Source organism: Cyprinodon tularosa, unplaced genomic scaffold (genome assembly GCF_016077235.1).
Source record: "Cyprinodon tularosa strain WSP-4 unplaced genomic scaffold, ASM1607723v1 ctg1057, whole genome shotgun sequence".
Lineage (NCBI taxonomy): Eukaryota > Metazoa > Chordata > Actinopteri > Cyprinodontiformes > Cyprinodontidae > Cyprinodon > Cyprinodon tularosa.
The window spans coordinates 55,510-63,496 of NW_024037846.1; positions in this window are offsets into that span (position 1 = coordinate 55,510).

Genomic DNA, 7,987 nt, shown 5'->3' on the forward strand with positions numbered 1-7,987 from the left:
GGGTCCTGTTTTTTATTCATGCTTTTCTGTGCTGGCCCCCTGGTACATTTGGTCTAGAACCACCACTGGATATCACACTGGAGAAATCTGTATTTAACCCATCCCCTTGGGGAGCAGTGGGCTGTCGCTGTGCGGTGCCTAGGGACCAGTGTGGGGTTAGGGGCCTGCTCAGGGACCCAGAGTGAAGGCTATGGGGATCGAACCAGGTACTTGCACCCTTCTCAGAGCATAAGTACAGTACCTGATAAATGTGCAAATCTCTTTTCAGTAGCTTTTAATTAATTCCCTTTAGTAATAATTATTTTTTTAATTACCGTGGTAAATAATAACTTCATATATTTGTTTATTTTATATATTCAATTTCTGCGTATGTTACAATATTTCCATCTCTATTGAGGAGGGGATGGTCGTAATTGTCATGCTGAGTGCTCCTACAGAACATGTGGTACAGTTAAGTGGCAGACACAGACACAGATGTCAACAGTTTAGAAAAACTAGATAATTGTTTCACATCAGAATCAGTTATACTACAACTTTGTTGTTTCGAATTACATTCCCAGAACCAGTTTTCTCCATTTCCTCCACTCCTGATCTTTAATTCTTTTAAGACTCAGTCCACGGCTTCCAACTGTTTAACCAGGGAAACAGACTCCATCACACTGAGCTTTCCAGGTTTTATTACATCCTAACCTGAGCTAACTCTGCAGGTTGTGGCTTATAACATTTTCAAAACGAAAGAAAATCAACTAAATTAGTTTGGTTTTGGATGTGCCTGTAGTAATAAGGATTGGCAGCTTCCCTTGTCTCGGTTTGGAAGACAAAGCATTGGTATATTTTGAAAGATATCTGCCTTGTTTCTTATTCTTGATTGAATCAAAATCTCTTTAAAATCAATATCTACCAAAGTCAATAAGAATTTTGGGTGCAACTTTATTCCATTCTTATTTTACTGTTTTTTATCTGTTCCATCCATGCAAGTCTGCAGACAGCTGTTTGCAGCTTTATTGTTTTATGTGCAACAATCTCAACACACCGTATTTCAGACATCTGGAAATAACCACAAGGCTGCTTACTTGTTGGGACAATGGAAGATTCAACGATAATCCAAATTTCAACAGATGTTCTGGGTATGATGAAATTATCACATACCATAACACAGGAGTACAATAAGTATCATTTTTTTTATTTGTAGCACACCAAATAAGGGATGATCTAAGAGCCCCCTTCTTTCATTTCATAACAAAAGTTAAATATCTCTGGATCCATGTCACTAGGAAAAGAGATAAAAACTGGATTTGCTCCTCCTGTCGAATGTTGCCTTCTGATGAAAGGGCTGCAATTCCTGTGGGGGACTCTGGGATGATTGATTTTGCAGAAAATATAATAAAATAACATTTGAAACCATAATGATTGTAACTAAATAATTATTACTAAGCTGAATAAAAAAGCAAATTAAAAGAGATATACATTTGTCTCACGTAAATAAATTACTGCTTAAATGGATTGATTTAGTGTTTGTTGTGCATTTAATTGTGCACTTATTTATTTGAGCATTTATTTTTTAACGTCAGAATCTGTCCCCCATACAGGTGTATCTTGATACATGAAATGAAACTGTTGAATACATTATATTAGCTAAAATATAAACCATTTATCATAATAAAACGCCTTATAAAAAATCTAAATTCTTATACTTCTGAATAATAACTAGGGTGATATTGTTTCGAACTTACACTGTAAATTCGATGTATATGTATTAAATTTAGTTCTGTAATTTCTAAGAAAGGGGAAGCTTTACATTTTATTTTATTTTTCTTCCAGCTCAGTTTCTCATTTGTTAAAAGTAAGTAATGTAATAGTATGTGTTTGAGACTTGATCACTTATAAATCAAGGGATTTTTTTTTGTAAAACTATGATCTTATTTACATTTAACAGCATATTTTAGCTATTGTGGTAATGTTTCTTACATGAATTGTCATTGCTATTTCTGACATTGCCAAATCAGTTAAAATGAAAAAAATTAAAATAATAAAATAAAGTCTCTTGGCCAGAATAAAATACATTGCAGTCCTTAATCAAAACAAGTATCTTTCCTATTCCTAGCAGTAAACAGGGGATGAGAATTGGAATTTCAGACACAGAACAAGCAATTGCCCCCCAAAGAACACATCAAAAACTTCCACTGCGAGAGCGGCGACAAAAATGTTTTTTTTAAACCCAAATCAAAAAGCTTGATAAATAGTGTTTTTTTTTTTTTTTGTACCACCTCAACTTGCAAGAAGTTAGCCAATAAACAATAAAAACTGTAAAAGATAATGGTAAAAAATACAGCCCAGCATCTCACCACAGCTGTTCAGAGTACGAATAAATAGTTTAGAACTTTGATTGAAAACATAGGCATACAGATGGGGAAACAAAGATATTATGGATATACTAAAGATAAAAAGTAACCTCATGTGATGCCTTCAGATACCATCGTGCTCAAGGAAATAGAATTGGTTCCCCTTCATTTATTTCAGCAGATAGGACCAATCCCAGTGGTCTATAACTTATTCCTGATGTGTTGCTTTCCCTGCACAGCCGAGTAAAATGGCTGAGTGCCTCACTGGCATCAGTCAAGCTCTACAGAACTCAGCTAATGAGATCAATTTTAATCAAGTGTGACTCAGAGTTTAAGATCAACTAGTTAGTTAAGACCAACTTATGTTAGTTTTGTGTCACACCATGAGCACTTATGGTCCAAACCAAAAATGAGACAAAATTAAACATTCCTATTAAAAATTAAACTATTCACTAAATGCAACTGAATAAAATTTTGTGAGAGATTTTAAAATCTAAATCTGAGAAGAGGATGAAAGTTGGTTGAGAAACGAAGGTGCCCAGTTTTCATTACCTCTCATTAGATCCACCTGTTCCAGCTTCTACTAAACTGTTTGGTCCCAGTCATCAGTGCCAGATTATTTGAGCCGTAGGTGAGAATTCTCTAGGCTACCCATCTTGTTTGTTCTGATAACCTGATCCTGAATTGTTTCTGTTCCCGGACCTTTGAGCTTGCCTGCCTGTTTTGATCCGTTTTCGGACTCCTGCTGGATTCTGTCTTCTTACCCTGGATTGGATTTCGCTATGTTACCTCTTCCGATCCCAGATCTTCTGGTCTGGACTTCTGCTACCTCATCGACACCAGCTTTGGCTTCTCCTTCTGGAATCACCTGCTCTCCGTCATCTGGAGGCTTCTGCTCGTCAGTAGCCCCGTCTAGTATCCCCGTAGCTCCCGTCAGTAGTCTTACGGCTTTGACTTCTGGAACTCTGTGCGGAATCCACTGCCTGCTGTGGAAAAATCAACCGGCTGGATTCCTCTCCTTTCTCTGGACTCTGAGTGAACTTAATAACCAGGTTAGTGACTCACATGCTCTTAATCGCCCTCTGTCAGAGTTTCCAGGTCACTAACCTTATCATGATTTGGTTGAGGTTGAGAGGACCCAAATGTGGTAACAGTTAACGGAGGCAGGAATCCAAAATCCAACTTAATATATAACACAGACCAGAACCATGGAGACATGAGGGGAAAACAATCACAAGGAGCCAGAGTAAGATGAAGTATGACAGAGTAAGACGATGTTAGACGAGGAACCAGCACTGAGGAACTGCACAAGGAGTGTATTTATGGGAGACAGAACAAAGAGAGGACTAACGAGCAGATTTGGAGCAGGTGTGAACAGAGCAGTCTGGGAAGGAGCTAGGGAAAAGGAGACCAACACCAGAGGGCAACAAATAAAAACCTTAGAACTCAAATATATCAAAAAATACAACAAAATAGGAATTAAACCAATAAAACTAGAAAACATGGAGCAAAGTAAAACCTAATAGAACCAAGACCGTGACAAACCTGTTTCTAGCTCTATAGAGTTTCCGGCCTTTTTGTTCTAGCTGCTTAGTCGCGGATTCGTCAAGCAGTTAATTAACAGATGGTATTATAAATCATGTCAGTCTGTCTGCCTAAATTCTGGGTCCATGGTTCCAGTTTCTGACAGAAGGATCTGACAAGGGTTAATCAGAGATGCTTAATACCTGCAGATTGAAGCTGTGACGAGGCAGGAGTTGAAGAACTATTTTACATGATTACTACCGTAAATGAAAGGAAAACAAAACAAATTTTGATGTTTCTACCACTGGAGAAAGTCTACATCAGTCTAAAGGGCAAGATGGAACATGATCTCTTGTATTCTCATTATTTATTTGTGACTAAACATCAAGCTCTATAGATAGGCACCCGTGTCAGTGTGCAAAGTCAGTCACTGGATGCAAAGGGCTGGGTTTCTTAGACAGGAAATGTAGGCGCATAAAATAAACCTGACCGCTGTTTTATAAATAGGATCAAACTGTAATGTTATAATGGACTCTGAATCAGTTTATATGGAATGCACTGACCGTATAGATACAGGATTTGTTTCCTGTCAAAAATCCTGAGGAGACATTTGTTATGTATCTGCTCTAAATTAATAAACTGAATTGAATCCATTACTTTAATGCAGTCTACAAACAGACACGGCTAAAAAAAACACTTGCTTGTGAGAAGTAATATGTTCTACCATAGGGAATGAGCTGATCTAATTAGACATGGAGCCTGTTCAGTGTAAGCAAACCATCTCAATTAATTCAGTGCTAACCATCCTGGGGTTTTCTAATAATCTTTTTATCATTAAACTGTCGCTTTTAGCTCCAAGATCTCCCCTTTGTGCTCACTTGAAATTCCAGTCACCTCTCCAGTGTGCATGTCTCACAGCATTAATCATGACAGCTGCCCATTCTGCTGACACTGCAGAATCAGAGACGACCTTCAGCTTTTAAGGTCCACAGTAATTTCACTTCACTTGTTTTTCCCAACAGCTTTATTAGTCGTCTGCTGTAGTTTCAGTTTTGACGTTTTTGATTCCGTTCAATAACGGTTTCTAAAGGACGCCGTTACCTTTACTGGTGTCATGAAATTCCTTTTTCTGTCACCATATAGCTCCGCTAAAGTGACGATCAAACCAAAAGTGACCAAACTGTGCACATTTGTGAAGATGGCTCTCATTTATTTATTTGGCTTTAGATTTTTGTAACTCAGTGCCTGAAAATCACTAGTCTAAATTCTCCCCATTCAGCTCCTATACATATGTTCCCTTTTAGTGAAAAATAACTGAATGCTGTAATCTGCTTTAGTCTTATAATCCAAATTAAGGAGGATACACTTTTGCAGAGAAATGTATAACATATTAGGATAATTCCAGCCCTTAGTGTCCAGCTTCTGTTCCTGCTACGCTGAACTAAACCTTTGCTTTTCAGAGATATGGGGGAAAAAAAGTTTTAGTGCTAAAACTGAAACCATTAAGGCATAAAGGATGTGTAAGGCATGTCAAATCAACAGAGGAAATAAGATGGAACTTCAAGCGTCTCTCACAGGGTTTCTTCCATATGTATGTTAGGATATCTAAAAAAAGAAAACATTTCCTACGTTCAAAAATAAAGTGATAAACTGCATTTAATGGAATATAATTTTTTTCCCATTTTTCATACTTTTTGATCACCTTACCATCTTGGGCAGAGGCTATTACACTCATTTATGAACAGCCTGAGGTTTGCTAAATAATTTTTTGGCTAAAACATTTATAATAAAGGCTGGACAGCCCTGCTGTTGGTGCCATTTCTGGTATTCAGTCTGTCTAGGGGTGAATGGTTTCTTTACTGCAGAGGATAGCACAAGATTAAAGGAGCCGACCATCTAATTGCTGCATCCATTAAATCCCAGTATGAAATTTCCTAAGCCTTTGAAAAAATGGATTGTTGTCCAGCGTCTAGACTCCAATAAGCTTAGAAAATGGATTTTCCTGTCAGACGAGTGAAACAGAAGAGAAGGTTAAACAGCCTGCATCTTATCAATAAATGGATAGAGCACAGATCGGTGGCAACTTTCAGGAGAAATGTGCATAAAGTATTTAAGTTTTGTCCTCTACATAGGTGCCCCCCAAAAAAGCTGTTGTCACAGTGATTGAGACTGAAAACAGATCATCCACTGTTTCCACGTCACTTATAGTAAACCAGCTGAATCTGTACTGTAAACATGGAGCTGGTTTTAGTTAAGTTGAACTGACAAGTAATATGGGCAGCTATAGTAAGACATGAGTTAGATCCAGAAAGTAATAGATAATCTACACAAAATGAAACCATAAATTATCCCTTTCTCTCCTCCAAATTGCTCTTTAGTAACTATTATAACTATATGCAATGGTAAATTGTTGAATTTTGCAGCAGTAGTTTTTGCTGTATTGTCCTAAGATGAGATATTTTGAGGTTCTGGAAAGTTGTCCTTATGTTTTCATTTTACATCACTAAAGATGTCATCGTATGTAAAGCAAAAAACACATTACCTCATCAACATTAAGATATCGCCATTTGTCAAAATGATTACTTTTAGGTTTTCTCAAGCTACATTTGACTGCACCAGTTAATGTCTGAATATAGAACATATATTTCTAAAGTAATATATTAAACCTATGGAGCCCTACTGGAATATTTCATTATTTGCAAAGCAATGCTTAAAAGTCTATAATAATTCTTAATTTAACAGTAAAACGATCATCTTAAAGTCGAGGTAATTTGGTGAATTTTGACTTTTTTTTTTTTTCTCATCTTCTTGATTTGTTTCATCATTTAAAATCTCTTAAAACTTTAAAAACAGCACAAGTTTGCCGTTCCAGTAGCAACAGCAGCCAGAATTAAGAGCTGGTGTTAATAGATCTGACTGCAGGTTCAGGATGTGTAAAGATTCCCCACAGTTGGAGGTCATTCTTCCTAATCATTAACTGAAGCTGAAACAAACTACATGTTATTTAATCAGTTAAACGTTGACCATTGAAATGACTATAACAACTAAAACAAAGCTTACTTTACTTTGCTCAGATTGAAGATGAGCATTGATAAAACAGTTTTAATACTGCTGATGTCCTGATTTTCCATGATTAAAAATATTAAATGTTAACATTTGAATATAGAATCGTAGGAATTTCTATGAAAGACTGAGGACAATTTGATTATTCCCCCAATTTACATATTTGCATTGCTTCTTATTCAAACAGGAATTTAAGTTATATTTCATGTCATATTAAGCTAAACCCTTTGCTTATAGACTGCAGGTTTACTGGCAGTTCCTAGAGTTTCTAAAAGTAGAATGGGAAGCAGATCTGCAGGGAAACAATCCCCCAGTGATTTGTCCCTGAGATAGACACCCTGTCTACTTTTAAACTTGACTTATCCCCATTTGGTATAACTTTAAGTATGGTTTAAATGTGTGCTCTTTTGTACAATTTATGCTATTCTGTAACTTTAATGTCAAATCAGAGCTTGTAAAAATCAGAAAGGAATCAGATCTACATCAGGTTAGCAGGATATAAGCAACACCCCTCCTTAGGCCTCACTCTTCATCATGATTCGTAACAATAAGGGTGGAACTTCATTCCAGACATTCCAAGAAAAGTACGACATTTAGATACTTTTTCTCCTCGCTTTAAAAATGTCAGCTTACATTTCACATTATCTTACGGGATCATGTCAGCGGAGAGCAATTCGACATCCCCGACAATGGCCTCACTGTCAAGTAAAAACCATCCGTCTGTTCCTCAGTTACACACAGATGCAGACCTGAATGAATCCTTTCTGTATGTCTGAAACATGTCTTGCCAGATTATATGACAGCACCAGCATGTTCCACTTTAATTAAGACCCCCACACCAGTAAAAACACAAATCTACACTCATGTTTCACCACACCTGCTACCACTGACTATTCTGGTGTTTTGGACACATGTTATTTCTGCAGAGGTCTATAAATAGTCTTCTGACTTCTTATTCAAAGTAAATTATATCTGACTGTTCAAGGGAAAGAAAAGGAGGGACATTTTTTTCCCTGACAAATCCCATAATGCCTTTCCCATTAAAAGTTATGACAAGA